General features: G+C 40.7%; 1 protein-coding gene across 2 annotated transcripts in view; it reads left to right on the top strand.

Annotated features, from left to right (window-relative positions):
• Positions 1–13,631: 13,631 nt before the first annotated feature.
• Positions 13,632–16,466, top strand: part of LOC111868249 (acetylcholine receptor subunit alpha-like) — an 84,797-nt gene continuing 81,962 nt past the window's right edge. For both annotated transcript variants that reach the window (XM_033752960.1, XM_023858726.2), the window contains exon 1: positions 13,632–13,839. The gene's annotated coding sequence lies outside the window, so the exon portion shown is untranslated. The remainder of the gene's footprint in view (positions 13,840–16,466) is intronic.

Below are 16,466 nucleotides of genomic sequence, written 5' to 3' on the forward strand. Positions count from 1 at the left end.
AATCATCATCATCTGGGGCTGGTACAGTAGGCCAGAAGTGGCCGCAGTACAAGGGACTTAGTCCCACCCCACTAGCAATAAAGAAAAAATACCTGCCGATGACCTCGGTATTGTTGCAGTGGAAACGTCTTTTCTAAAGGTTGCCTAGAAATGGACGACTTTTCTGTGCTAGTTATTCCGGACTTTAGCCTTCATGTCACAAAATAATAAATATATAATATATAAATGAAGATATATGTCCTGTATGATGGTGACACACCCTTTAAAATACGTTTCGGAAAGTGCATAGTTGAAAGAAGCAAATGTGAGTAAATGAAAAAGAAGTATTACTCCGTGGCTTGAGTCAGCAAGCGAACTCTACCGACCGAGCCACCGCCGCTTTTCGGCGAAGTTAGTGCAAACTTTAGCGGATTGAAGGTGTCGCGTGGTCAACGCAACGAATCCCCAAGGCCGTAAATTTTGGCCATTTCCTTGAAATAGCTCCTTTCAATTATCATCACGAGGCTGAGTGGACCCCGTTCCAGATCCACTACTTCTAAAAAAAAATGTGTTAGCGCCGGGTATCGAACCCGGACCTGTGGATCTGTATGCAGGAACTATGACCACTAGACCACAGAAGCTGTCATAGAAGCGTTACTTCCATTTCTAAGTTCTCTCTATGGCGTAGTTCCGTGACAGAAGTAATCTGCCCATGATTGATCAGAATGGAGCCATTGGTTCTAGAGATAGCAGTTCAGGACGGGAATGATCTATCGTATGATTGTTCGAAATCGTCTGTTTTACAAGTTATCGATTTGTTGGTGTCTAGAAATGGCGTCTATGATGTACAGGATCGGCTGAATTTGACTGGATAACAACTGACGTCAGTAGATAATTAAGCTTAAACTTTGAAATGAGCCCCATATTTTGTTAGTGTCATATCCGGTGTGAGAGAGTTTGGGAGAGTGTTATCATCTAATAGTTAGGTTTTGCCTCCAGTTAATATTGTTAAGGAATTTGGGGTCTACACACTTGATAGGGGTTCAAAACCGACGCCTTCACATCGTCGCTGATTGATATAATCACATACCAAGATCTTGGGCCATATTTCAAACACGATTCCTCACTCAGAAATAGAATTTAATATTCTTAATAAAAACTGATGTTTTCTGGAAAATTAAAACAAATGGAATAGAAAATCTAATAAAAGGAAGGAACACAGTTAACTTCATCAAAGCCCAAAGAATGAGTTGGCTTGGACACATCTCAAGGATGGAGGCTGGACGAGGAGTTAAAAGAATATATATAAGATTTGAGGCTTTCACGGCGGTGAACCACATATACACGGCGCCAAATCCCAGAAGACTGCTTTCTTCAAAAGAATATATGACTGACAGCAACAAGCTATAAGAAAGGGAGGCCCCATGAAGTTTCTATTTATTCCACAGCTGCAGATCAGATCGAAAGTAGTTCTTAGGGCTGGTTAAGTTCCCTACAGAGACAATTATAACTCCACTATTTACGATATTCTCTCTTGATTAATCTTGTAGAAATTTCAGTAAGTACTACATTTTCTCTAGGATTCTTTGGATGAATGTTTGAACCACAAGAAGGATTTAAGAACACAAGACAAACTCCGTGGCCTGTAGTCCTCATGCGAACTATACCGACTGAGCGACCGCCGCTTGTTCGCGAAGTTAGTGTCAACTTTAGTGGACATAAGTTGTTGCGTGGTCAGCGCAACGTATCCCCACGGCCGTTAATGTTGGTGTTTTAGACCGGAGCCGCCATTTCCTTAAAACGGCTCAATTATCTTCACGGGGATGAGTGGACGTGTTCCAGATCCACTCCTCAGAAAATCTGGCAGCGCCGGGAATCGAACCCGAAACCTCTGGATCTGTAGCCAGGAGCTCTGACCAGTAGACCACTTAGGGGGTCTGATTTAAGAACACAGGATCAAGAAAATTTCAGCAGGATTCAAACCCTCAGTTTCAGAGTTCCAACGAATCAGGACCGAACTCGCGTTAAAACTTGTGAGAGGCAGAGCGTTTGAAATTTCGTCAATCTCCCCATGGTTACTTTATCGTCTGCTTTTCCGCCTGCAAGATTATGTTTAGGGTACCCACAATACAGCAGTGTCGGAGAAGTTGCCGAATGGTCGCGGCGATCAAAGTCTTCAGTTGTTTCTTTCAAAAGCTCCGGCCTTGAAAGAAGGATTATGGCTGAGAAAAGAGTGGCCTTGAAAGAAGGATTATGGCAGAGAAAAGAGTGGATAGTGGCAAAAGTAGTCGTGACTTAAGCGAGATACTATCTCAGTATTATCTTAGAGGAGCTGAGGATAACCACGAAGAACGTCAGTGTATTCATTGTCACGGTGGAGATAAGAACCGGGCTCCTCTCAGATGGGAACCACAGGGATTGTCGCTTTACCTACTTAGCCTCTTTCTTTGCAATGTCAGTGCCTGATAGTGGTGAGCTAGAGGTGAGAACAATTTTTGACCCAATTAAATTATTCATTAACTTGAAAAACGCTTTCAGCAAGAGTTTTGCAGTCCTTTATATACTATATTCACAAGGCATACTATTTTCGAGCTAATGCAAAGATTTTTTTCAGACTGTTAGGCTATGCCAGATTTGAATATGGTCCGAGTTTATTATACCCACCACGTTTCAGAAATTTATTCTATTTCTGTCTTCGGGAGAATGGGACAATGTTTCGGGCCTCTCGGCACAGCTCCAGAGTTTCGGAGTAGCTCTTGCTAGGTGCTCTACTGAGTGGGTTCCAATTCCCGAAACGTATCTGACTTAATAAACTCGAAATATAGGCAAAGTACAAAATAATTTTAATCAACGTGTCCCACAATTTTCAGAAAAGTAAACGTAATGTTTGGGGTACGCGGTAGCGTAGTTGGTTGAGGCACTATTGTACAAACCGGGAGGTCACGATTACATACCCGTTGAAGTCATTAGATTTTTCAATTTACCTAATCATTCCAGCCGCATTAGGTCCCCTGGGGTGGAGTCAGCCTCTAAAGGAGATGAGTACAACGAATGTTCCTGGGGGGTAAAAGACGTCCGGCGCGTAAGGCTGACAAACTCACCTCAATCTGTCGGCCGATTGTCTAAAAAAATGTGAGAGCCTCAACATCTCACAATCCTATGCGTCTCCACGTCCTGTTAGAACAATAGTTTTACCTTACTTTAAAAGTAAAGTTGTCCCTATGATTAATTAATTATGTACCACGTGGTGAAGATGTGGGGGTTGAAGTATGGCATGAGATGGAAGCAAGTGGTCGGCTTCACGCCCCGGCCGCTTTATCACTGGGACAGGAGCATCGGATAGGCGAATGGGTGGGTCAAAAACCGGGTTTAACGCTGTACAAAAGAGAATGATCTCTTTTTCATACTGGTAATGGAACCCAGGCCACCCATTGCCTACTCCCGTAATATCCCAGCTCCTTTCATTGTCAAGAGGCTTTTAAAACTTAGTTTAATATAAAGATGTACGTAAGCTTATGTGCCGTGACATGGAGACGCATGGGAGCTTGGAGGTAAAAGTTACATGCATTCTTAACGTGGGCACTGCATGATATTACCGCTCAGCTTGTCTCCGTGGCGGATTCAGCTTCTTGGAGAACCCGTGGCGGACATTAACCAGGGGAATGATAGTACCCCTGAACTAGTTCGGGACCACTGACGAAGAGAATATTTATTTTCTCTAGCCGACCAGATTTCAACCACTGTTCAGACCGCCCCTGTAGTCTAGTGGTCAACGCTCCTGGCGACAGATCCAGAGGTCCGGGTTCGATTCCCGGCGCTACCAGTTTTTTTTTCTGAGAAGTAGTGGGGTCTACTCAGCCTCGTAATGATAATTGAGAAGCCATTTCAAGTAAATAGCGGCTCCGGTCTAGAAAACGGAAGTTAACGGCCGTGGGGATTCGTTGCGCTGACCACGCGAGACTATCTATCCTTAAAAGTTGGCACTACACTTTGCCGACAAGAGGCGGTCGCTCGGTCGGTATAGTTCGCTTGTGGACTAAAATCACGGAGTTTTTTTTTTCTGACTGAACTGCCGAAACAATTTACTTCAAATACGAAAGTTGACACTACCTTCTCGCGATATATGAAACACTTTCTCCCATTGCAGACTTCAATTTTCCTTCCTTTTCTTTCTAGTTTCCTGTTTGCTCGCAGTGATACTAGTGTTACTGAGTGCGTGTGTCTGTTGCGTGGGAAGGGCTCCCAGCATGCTCTCAAGGGGATCTCCCCTTAACGTTCTAGAACAGGGGTGGGAACGACTCGATCTAACGCCACTTTCAAATCAGCCCGCAGCTCTATATCCAGACCGAAACAGAATGCGTGACAAATACACGTTTTCTGTTTTGGGTTTTAAAGTATCATGACAGTGTATATATGAAATGATTTGTCTTCCGTGATGTGACGCCGTGTAGTCCGGTAGAAGTTCAATGAAATTTCGAAGGCAAATACTCCCTCTGTCTTCACATTCGAAAATTTTCTAAGAAAGAGGAAGAAAGCAGGAAGCTAAGTCAGCAATATTTTCACTGAAATAAGAAGACTTAAAGTGTAAAATTTTAATCACTTTCAAGTGTACCAAATTCATAATAACGTAAATCAGTCAATGAATATGTAATTCCTTCTCTTTTAATATTTTTTGTTCTTAACTTTTATTTATGCAAGAATTAATAGTGGGTGCAAATCAGAGAGTACAGTCACTGACTAACTCAATAAAAGATAATATTTCTACAGAAGCCGATATTCACTCAGCAGGTTAAAAATCTTTCATATTTTGTAAAATCCGAATTTTTAATTCCGCCTCTGGACAATATCCTGAGCAATTTTAATCCAATCCGCAACTGAATATCCAACTTATTTAAACCATTTTACTAATATTCTCCTACTCACGTTTAGTTCTCCCAAATGACATCCTGGTCTTATGCTTCTTGATGAAAATATTTTTTTTATTTATTTCCTCACAAGCGCTTCACCCTTCATTCAATCGCTGCTACATCAGACACAGACTATACATATTACTGGACTGTAGTCATGGACCTGAAGTTTTATATTCACTGACGCATTTAGATTGCGCTGAAGTTAACGCGTTATCCTTGTTCAGTGCATGTTGGATATGTAATTGTAGTTGTAATTGTATTTGTAATAGTTGTAAGAGTATTTTCTTTGTATTTACTGTGCGCTAGTGTGTCCTTTGTTGTTTGTGTAGTTTTGTGTGCTCTTTGTTTGAGTATGGTGTGTTATTTTGTGTGTCATGTCTTATTGTAGAGGGGCACGGGGTAGCGTAGTGATTGAGGGGCTATGATACAAGCCGGAAGGTCGCGGGTTCAACTCCCGATAAGGTCATTGGAATTTTTTCAGTTGACCTAATCCTTTCTGCCGCACTATGGCCTGGGGTTTACTCAGCCTCTAAGAAAAATGAGTACCAGGAATTAATTAAATAATTACGGCGTAAGGCTGACAACCTTACCGCCATCTTTGAGGCGATTGTCTAGATAATGTGGGAGCCTCAACGTCTCACAACCCTATGGGCCTCCACGGCCTGTTACAGGGATAGCTTTACTTTTTTACTTTTACTTATGTCTTATTTTAGTACCACTGCCACCGAGCAAAACCCCATTTGCAGTTTAAATAATAATAATAATGATAATAATAATAATAATAATAATAATAATAATAAAAGTAAAGCGGCCGGAGCATGATTGTTAGTTCGTGGCTTATTTAACGATCCTGTCATTATCCAGACGATACAGATGTTATGATGCCTGATGATAAGTGTATATTGTGGAAAGAAGCGGTTTGGGCCTAATCTATATATTCTCCCGGAATTCGCTTCAAGAGACTGAGGTAAATCAAGAAAAACCTGTCAGGATTGCCAGTGGCCCGACCGAAATTCGAACCTAGTACCTCCCGAGTACAAGCCCACAACGTTACCTTTAGACTTGTCTTCTGTATCGAATCCAGCCTCTGGCTATTCTTACGCGGCCCTCAACACATTGCAAAATCATGCAGTGACAGCTGAAGAACCTTTATTGCTTGTTTGTAAGTCGAAATTGCATTTAACATGGTTTAATATGGTTACGTCTGCTCGGTCCCGAGTTTGAGGCTAATCTTGTGACAAGATTAATAATTTACAGTACACTACGTCCACTATTGCTCCATATCCTTCACAGTAAGATGGTTGTTTAAACCACCACGTCATGTAGGCGTATGGGGAAGCAAAGGTATAGCTCCACTATTCTTGACCTCGGCGATAGGTGAAGATGAGTGGGCAGTTTGTCACGGCTGATTTACTCCCGGAGAAAGAGGCTCCTGCAGCCATTTTGTAGATGGCTAGGTGGATCCAGACTCCGTCTGGATGCTGTGGAATAGGGAGACATTTCTTGAACCTGCCAGAAATCGAACCCCAGCCGTCCTGTCCGTCGCTATACCGACTGAGATATCCACATTCTAATCATGAATAAGTTTATCTTAGCTTAAAGGTCGGCAACTTGATAAAAATAACGAAGCATCCAACCATTCACTCATTATTAAAAAAAATGTGTAAGAGTGAAGGTGTGACGTAATGAAAGTCGGAAAGTTTTCGTGAATTAGGCCCTAGATTATACGTTAGAGAGAGCTATAAATGTTGGACAAGTCACGTTTTCACCAATATTACACGATATAAATGCAGGGCAAAGCTGGTGAGCTTCACACAGTTACAAAATAATTTCTGTAAATCATTTGCTTGGCGTCACTTATCTGACACAACTGTCCGCTTACGTCATACTGTGACAGGAATTCCTCGCCTCTCGGACAGCAGCAATCTCTCACATAACCTGGGGACGTAGGTGGAACAAGTGAAAAGAGGATATCGTCATAACGATCGACTGGGTTCCGCCACGCAACTAAAGGCACGAGCGATATCTCGAAGTAAAATCAGAGTAATCTGCTTCGATTAAAGCTTTTATCGTTTCGCAAACAGCGAATACGAATTACACATGCTTATGTAAAAGTAAAGTTATCCCTGTAATTGATTATGTAATTAAACACCACGCCATGAAGTCATATGATGTAGTTGAAGTATAGTTCCTATATTCTTAACCTGGGTACTAGATAGAGGTAAATGGTCAGCTTCACGCCACTGCCGCTTTAACCCCCAGAGATGTAGGCCCCCATATCCATTGTATAGGAGCCTGGGTGGGCCCAAGTGCCGGTCTGGAAGCTGTGGAGGAGAGAACAATTTTTCCTTTGCTGGTAATCGAAACCCGGCTACCCAGTTCGTAGCCCCTCGCTATACTAGTTAGTTAGTTATGGGAGGGTGGATTTCCCCATGCACTGAGACCTGTATTGGTCCATTGTGCTTCCCTCTATGATTTCTACCAGTCTCTATATCCTACCGGTACTGGTGCTTACCATCAGTCCTGCTCAGCCAGCGAGACCGGCTCTACTAGCTGAAAGGTATCTGTAATGCTTCCCCCATCTACCAGAGGTATTAGAGACTGCTGTTGGGCGGGAAACGTCCGTTAATTTGGCTCAGTGACCTCCTTTGGAGATATGAGGTTCTTTTACGTGCCGTAAAGCTACGACACGGGACCCACGGCTTAAAGTCCCTCCCGGAGGACTTGTTCCCTGAATTTTTCCGCCCTTAAAAATTCGACGACCTCCGCCTTGTATTTGAACCCGCGTACTACGAGTCATGAGGTGGGAACGTTACCTCTAGACTACGGAGGCCGCTTCCTCGCTATACTAACTCAGCTATCCCGGCTACATATACCTACTGTTATATTTCAGCATCCTGTTGCGTTGAGGTATTGTTGTTATTATTAAGGCACACCGTCAATATTGCGACAATAATTTTAAAATATAAAAGACATCTAAAATATATTTCTCACTAAAAGTGTATTAAAACTTTACGATGTTATTAAAATCATAGAATATCATTAAGACACTAAAACTTATACACTAAAAGTGATTATCAAATTACTAAACTATTTCTAGCTTTACATATGTTTCTTCTCAATTTACAACATATTTCGGCCGCATATGGTCCATCATCAGGTTTTTTTTTGTTTTTTTTTGTTTTTGGGGAGACCACTGCACTCGTCTCAAGAAGAACCCAGCTTAATGGAGTTATTATTATTATTATTATTATTAACTTCTATGAGTGTATGTACGTGTATTGTCACAAAATGGCATAACCATTGGAAATAAACTAATTTTATTTTTCTCGACTTTTAACGCTAACGTTAATTTTTCTTGGAAGTATTATTAATCTATTGTCATTATATAGACTGTCATATTTTCTATTTTGCTTTTTAATTATTTGTGTGTATTTCTATGAACTTGTGCTAACTTTGTAATTGGCCTCTGTGCTTTTAAGTGTGTGTGTAAATAAACATGAATTGAATTGAATTATTATTTGGATTGTAAAATTAGTGTGTAAATAAATAAATTATTAAAATCAATATCTATTGATATCTTCTGCTTTATTGCAGGTTCTTTCACTGTTTACCTATAATCGAATATATTGTCGCGTATTGGGCGTATAACGCGACAAATAACTTCACGCCGTATTTGATATAGCGAATTTTATTTCACATTCGCACTTACAATCACCCAAATTACAGATTCACAATTACTGCTATCTGCAGTATCACAAATACAACACTCCAAATGCCAGAATTCAACTGACTGGTTACAATATAATAGTTGTGTGGAAGTTGATATATTAATTGAATTATAATTTATTACTTTTCTGGCTGTTACTTCAAAAGCGAGCTGTAAAACAATATTATACAAAACAAGAAAAGGGATATCGTACTGTAATTTACAAATGTCTAGAATATTTCTCGGTCCAGTTTACGTAATGAGAAACTCTGACAACTATAAATACATTCTGGGATCCAAATATAATTTCCCAGTCAGCCTACACATACATATGAGGATATGGGAACCGAATGAGCTTTCTGTTGGTTATGGAATGTTCCGGCTTCTTCGAACCAATAAAGCTGTAAATACCATCTGCGAAATGACGGGGTGAACTTGAGCATGTGCGCAGGAATTTCCTCTCCAATAAAAGGTCTCCGTTCAGGTTCGCAATCTTTACACTTATTTATTTACTCCTTAAATTCCGATCCTGTAAGGACCTTGACCTAATTTACGATATATATCCTTCATTATTTGTCTTTTGATCCATCTGTTCACTTTCGGCTCTAGTAAATCAATATTCCAGCATTTATGAAATGCGTAATTATACTAACTTACTCATGGAATTGAGCTCTTCTTAAGAAGCCACCAATTCTGCAGTTATTCAAGAAGTTTTCAGCATTTTATGGAATTAGAAAGTTCGTCACCGTATTCACAAGAGCCCTTCACTGATCAATATCCTGAGCCAGATCAATCCAATCCATACCATACAATCCTATCTCTCTAAGATCCATTTTAATATTGTCAACCCACCTACGCCTTGGTATTTCCAGTGGTCTCTTTCCTTCTACTTTTCCCACCAATATACTATATGCATTCCTCTTCGCCCCATTCGTGCTACATGCCCTGCTCATCTCATAATCTTTGACTTGAATATTCTAATTATAATTGGAGAAGAGTACAAGTTATGAAGCGGTACAAGTACAAGGCGAAGCAATATACATAGAAGTGGGGAACAAGACTCAGTTTAGAATCCTCCAAGTCCTTTGAGGGCTTGTAACTGATTTTAAAAATTAATTAGAGCACAGTAACAACATATATCAGGACAATGAAGCATATATTATGTTATGCAAGTGTCAGCATATTTCACAAAACCAGCTCCGATTTATGTCTGCTTCATGCTGGTTCAATCTTTAGCTTACTGATCGACTCTGTAGATTTTTGCAATGTGTCCTTTCGAAACGTCGGTCGACTTTCACTGCACTACATTGCGTTATGTCCCAAGAGACATGTTCCTCTTAATTTTTAATCATGAAAAGGAATATAGTAGCGGGTTGGAGCGGACACCGCTCTTAAATCTTGTTGTTTCTAGTTAAGGATCACCATCTTACGGGCTCGAACTTTCTGATGTTAGAGGCCTGTGAATTTGTATCATCTAAAATCGTTGTTGAGGCTTGTGAATTTCGTGAGTTCTGTCGCAGGCCCGCTTTATGTTAAAGCCATTTAAAGGTAACCGCTTGAGGCAACTATTCCAAGAGGCGATAAACAAACAAAAAACAAAACAAACATTGTGGTTTTAGTCAGCAAGCGAACTATACCGACCGAGCGACCGCCGGTTATCTGCAAAGTTAGTGCCAACTTTAGTGGATTGAGGGTGTCGTGTTGTCAGCGCAACGGATCCCCACGGCCGTTAATTTCGATATTCTAGACCGGAGCCGCTATTTCCTTGAAATAGTTCTTCAGTTGTCCTCACGAGGCTGAGTGGACCCCGTTTCAGGCCCACTACTTCTCAGAAAATATAACAGCGCCAGGAGAGGCGACGACAAATCAAAAAGCCAAGTGAGACGAAAGACACACATATATATACCCCTCCTTCTCTCCCTGCTCCTTCTGTCTCTCTCTATATTCATTCATCAGTGGCTCTACATCCATCTTGGGTTCTGACCTGTTCTTCAGTTTCGTAATCTGTTCTACACAGACTGCAGAATTTCTCAGACGAGTAATAAGCTCGTCGCAAGACCGCTGACCACAAACATGACAACATAGACACAGAATAAATACACACAGGCATCCATGACTTGAGTGGGATTCGAACCCCCGATACCAGCATTCGAGCGAGAGAAGAAAGTTCATGCCTTAGACCGTGAGGCAATTATGAACGGCGTTTCTCTCTGTCTATATATATGCTGTCTCTTTCTCCATATATATATATATATATATATATATATATGTATGTATATATGCGTACATAATTGAAATGTAACTGTGAGAGGAGAGCTCTGAAATTAGGACATTTAGGGTTACCATAGCAACGATTTGTCACGCGTTAAGATACGGGGTTAACGTCATTTATAAATTAGGTCACGAATGAGCGAGCAGTGTTTTATTTCTGTGAAGGTTTTGGTGAGTTCGTAATATTTTTATGTGCATATGTGAAGTGTGGTTAGTGTTATCATAGAATTGTACTTAGTCTGTGAAGATCTGCGAGGTTTATTTTCTATTCAAAACATTCGCTTATAAGATATCCATAGAGATCATATCTGCAAAATCGTGTCGAGGCCTCTTACCTAAAACCAGCAGGATAACTCTACTGGACACTTGAATGGTCCATATTGGGAATATGCAACAATGCACTTAAAGGCGTATCTGAGGTCATGCATCCACGTATGGATGTGTAAATTCTGTCCGTACATGCATTCTGTTAATTTCCAAATTTTCTGATTATATTAATATTGTTGCGTATAGATACTTTGCTAAACAGTGACTCTGTAAACGGTGGATTTTGTTAGGCAACGCCCTCAAAATACAAGTAACAATAGAAGAATGATGTTTTTGTAGTCCGCTCCGCGATTGTTGCTACGCAATGACGCAGTAAACATGCTTCTACAACAATGCATGGTCAATGCCGAGTAGTTGCCTTGAAGACAATTGTTGCTACAGTTCAGTTGACAGTTAAGTTTTGAAGTGTTAACCAAAGGACAACGGCTTGACCACGGAAACTGAAAAATCGTTACTGTTAAGATTTGTTATCATGAAATGTCTAGTGAAAATACTGCAGAGGAATAGCCATTGTTGAGAGCCGTTACCAAGCAACGACTATTAAAAGAAGACTGAGAAGACTTAGCATGGAATGATTTGTAGCATGGAAATCACCAATAGTGTTATATTTATATGTAGTTACGATTTGTAAGTGGCCAGTAAATTTATTCATCAATAAAGACCCCGTTTATAGTCGCCCCTAAATGGTGTATATATATATATATACCTAACACCATTAGCCACCTCGGGATTAGAACCTGCTAAATAATAAAGGAGAATATATCAGATATGGTTTCAAACTCCACTGGAAAACGAATCTTAGCGGGAGGCCTATGTAGAGCGGGGTATGCACTTATTTCAATTTTTCCTTCAAGGCTATTCAGATATGGTCTACATGATTACTTGGTGAGCATAAAATTGTTGTATTAATGCAATATATAGAATAAATTACAAATTATTTTCTCTTGATAATTATTTCATTATTGATGCGGTGCCAATAAGTGGATTTTAATGAAGAAAGGAATTTTAGCCTAATTATACATGAATAGCATTGGCTTTTATCTCTAAGCTTCGCCAGTTCTTTCCTCTTGGTAAGGAATAATTTTTCTCTTGAAAGATAACCTACAATATATAAAATAATTAAGAGTATTATTTTCTGCGATATAACGCTGTGTAGGCCGTTGAACGTCAATCGACATTTCGGAGGAACATGTCGCCTCCATCTTCAGGTTTTAAGAAGAAGTCGAACAAGAAACCAGCATGACAGCAGGTGGCAAAGTCAAAGTCACATAGCGACTGACGGTCAGTCAGTCAGTAAGTCTTGGTGTCAAGTCCCATCTGGAACTCATGACCAGATATTTATTACAGTTACGGTCTTGTTTTTATGGGGCGCCCTCTCTGACGAGAGGACGGATCTATCTTTTGTATATGCTTCTAGCCCTTTCCAGAGCAGTGTTTCTCGGGTCTGAGTCATTTGGGACTCTCAAAAATATTTTAGGGTCTCAGATTTGAGACTTCCCTTCTTGTCGCCTCCTACGACTCGCAGGGTCATGGTGGAGGTATTCGACCCCTCCTCCACACGGGTTGCAGGTGGCAAACATTATATATCTGAAGGTAAAACTCTTCATAACCACAGGCATGAGAACTTAAAATACTATACTATACGAATAGTTTTAGTTTGCCGTTGACATAAACAGGCCGTTCCCATAACTTTGCGATAGATAGGATAAGGTTGTGGTTTAAGTAGTAAAGCGAAATGAAGGGAAAATGAGAACATGACATTACGTATTCATTACTGTTAGTTTATTATACATTATGTTAATTTTCTACTAATGTGTGTGTGCTGTATTTTGTATGAACGTGTTTAAGGGCGTTATTTGTCTGTTGTCTTATTGTAGTGCCACTGCCACGGGTGAAAACCCTTTTGCAGTTAAATAATATTAATAATTAAGTACGTAAAGGTATCCCTGTAACAGGCCGTGGAGGCCCATAGGGTTTGAGATGTTGAGGTTCCCACATTTTCTAGATAATCGGCTCATAGATGGCAGCAAAGTTGTCAGCCTTAGGCGCCGGCCGCCCTTTATCCCCAAGAATATTCCTGGTACTCATTTCTGTTAGAGGCTGAGTCAACCCCAGGGCCATAGTGCGGCTGGAAGGATTAGGTCAATTGAAAAAATCCAATGACCTCATCGGGACTTGAACACTCGACCTTCCGGCTTGTACCATAGTGCCTCAACTAACTACGCTACCGTATGCCCCCATAATAATAATAATAATTAACGTGCACCCCCCACTCTTATGTAATCTAATCAGAACTGCTGCTGATCCTAACCTATAGAGAGGCCACGTGAAAACATACCTCACAACAATGACACGTGTGAGATGGTGACACAGTCTCTGCGGTTGCCTAGCAACTGCTGGGTGCAGTTTCGATCGGTCCAGGCAGCCGCACACAAGCCATCGCAGTGGTGCCGAATGTGCGGCTGTTACAGCTTGCCGCTTCACAGAGGTCATGTGGTGGACCCTCTAAGATTTCGGAACGAAGCCTTCCATGGACCTACCGATTGAGACAGAGCCGTTCCCTGTCCAAGATCTCAGTTTCCAGTAAAGAGTCAGTGGTTTCATATCAATATCTCACACACAACTGCATAGAACAGGATTTGTGTAAGTGACCTACATTTTATATATCTCGTTTATATGTACATGACTTAAATTTTAATATTTCATATTACAGTTTTCATTCAATTTGATTTGATAAATGTTTGTACATCTTCGTAGAACGTTCATGCCAGGTTTAAGTAAAATTTAAGGGCATGGTTTATGTAGATTTGGTGGTCTTAATATCGTTAAATTAATCTGATTACAGTTTCTTTCCTTCTTTAACCCCATTGTATTCTGGAGAGTTCATGGAAAGGGGTTTAAAGTATTTCGGTGGCGATTATTTCAATAATTGTACTGTAATTAACCCGGCTAATGAGAGTGTAACGCGCAGGTTTGGTTACGTATTATTCTTCATTGAAATCGGCTGAAATATTTACGTTGGATTTAGCTTGTGGGACTCTCCAGCAAAATTAATGTTTTGTTGGCTTGATTAGGATAATTGCTGTTTTATTGTGTCAGTTATGGTTATTTTATTTGTTGTAACGAATTAGTTTATCATAAATTATTGAAGTGGTTATTATAATTATTGCTGCCTATGGACGTTTATTTAAAATAAATTGGAATGACTGTATTTTGGTTGGACTAATTAGCAATGCATGTATTTTTTTTTAAATTCGCATAGTGGGGGGTGGAGTCCAACTGTGTCCACTCGGCACGGCGGCCACTGATTGGCCTATTGTAATGTAACGTGTTTTCCCACTGAAGACGCCGTTCAGATTGTTAATTGGTTTATTTAATAAACTACAGATAGTAACCACAATCACTTATAACACTGTTACGGGTTTACACAATAATCTGTTCACTCTATCTTCACTAATTTTCACTTATTCACAGTTCAATACGGGAGCCATACCTGCCCCCGGGTGATTATGATGAAGGAGAATTTGGTGGAATGAAGCTTTGCAGGGGAAACCGAAGTACTCGGAGAACCCCCCCCCCAGCGCCAATTTGTCCACCACAAATCCCACTTGGCCAGACCACGGGATCGAACCCGGGCCACCCCGATGGGAAGCCAGCGACTAACCACTTCAGCTATGGCGCGGCCCAACAATGATTTTCAGTAGTTTTTGGTTGAAGAATGAATGATTAAAATTTTTCGTTAATATGTACAAAAGTAATTGCATTATTTTCAGTTTCTTAAGTAACTGTAATTTATTCTCTGGTTCGGACTCTTATAATTCGAAAAGCTGGTTAAAATGGCTGTGGATGGAAAAGACTGCAAATTGTTTATATGGTTTCGACTGGAGAAATTGCTTCTTTCCAAATATGTTACAAAGTTTTTGCTACTCTTGAAACGATTAAATATATATATTCCTGAAATGTTATAGCGATGACACGAAAGAGTGAAAAATAATAATTTGATAGGGAAGGATTTAAGTCTCTCTTATTAAACGAAGCTTTATCAACTGCAGACGTTGCATGGTACAGAATGTGATATGTTAATGTATATGAATGTTGGGTCAGAAGGATCTTGAAAGAAGAGGATAGATACAACAACTACTACTACTACTACTACTATTACTACTACTACCAATAATAATAATAATAATAATAATACTGTTGTTAGTACAGAATTTTAATAAGGAATAATAAATACTTCGAAATCTATCAGTCATGGCCTCTTAGGCTGGGACCACACGAGCGCACGAAGTACGTTCGTTGCAACGAAAGTATTTTATGACGGACGTTGCTGAGGACACCACACAGTTGCAGAATGCGGTGCGTAGTTTTTTCTCTGCAGTGGAGCCAGAAGAAAGCGTAGCATTTGCCTCTTTTGTTTATTTCTACAACGGACGTCACGACGTTCGTTATAACGGACGCAATTTGTGCGCTCGTGTGGCCCCAGCCTTAGGAGATATAGTACACAAGAACGCCCGTAGAAATTTAGCGAACCTAACAACTTTAATATTGTATATATCGTAATTTATCGCAGCGCCGTGTTGTGTTGTATGTCCAGTTGTACTTAACGTCCGTCAGCACAGCTTCTGTACAGATACCCTATACATCAATTAGCTACTACATGTTTCGGCCCTTCGGCCATCATCAGAAGCAGTGCAGCCAACAGTGAGTGATGATGACCGAAAAGTCGAAACATAGAATAGATAATTGACGTATATATTGTATACAGGAGTTGTGCTGATGGAAATAGGTACAATTGGAAGCCTAAATGTAGGTAAGGACGGCCGGTTTCCGAACATTCGTACCGGCTTAACCCACATCTGACTCGAAATAATTTCTGTGATGGGCAGATCCTTGTTGTTTACATAGTTTTGTGGTACTTAAAGACCTTGCCTGTTTCTGTTGCTTGCAAATCATCGAATGGTAGGGTGAAAGGCGAGACGGAGGGGAAAGAAGATAACTCTTTGTATTCTCCAGGCGTTTGTTTTATTGCTACTGGGGTGGGACTAAGTCCCTTGTACTGCGGCCACTTCTGGCATATTGTACCAGCCCCAGATGATAGGTGAGGTGATTGTGGAGCAATTGGTGGAATGAAGAGTGGCAGGGGAAAACGAAGTACTCGGAAAGACCCCGCCCCAGCGCCACTTTGTCCACCACAAATCCCACTTGACCAGACCCGGGATCGAACCCGGGCCGCCACGGTGGGAAGCCAGCGACTAACCGCTTGACCT

The sequence above is a fragment of the Cryptotermes secundus genome, unplaced genomic scaffold, assembly GCF_002891405.2.
Source record: "Cryptotermes secundus unplaced genomic scaffold, Csec_1.0 scaffold364, whole genome shotgun sequence".
NCBI classification, from domain to species: Eukaryota; Metazoa; Arthropoda; class Insecta; order Blattodea; family Kalotermitidae; genus Cryptotermes; species Cryptotermes secundus.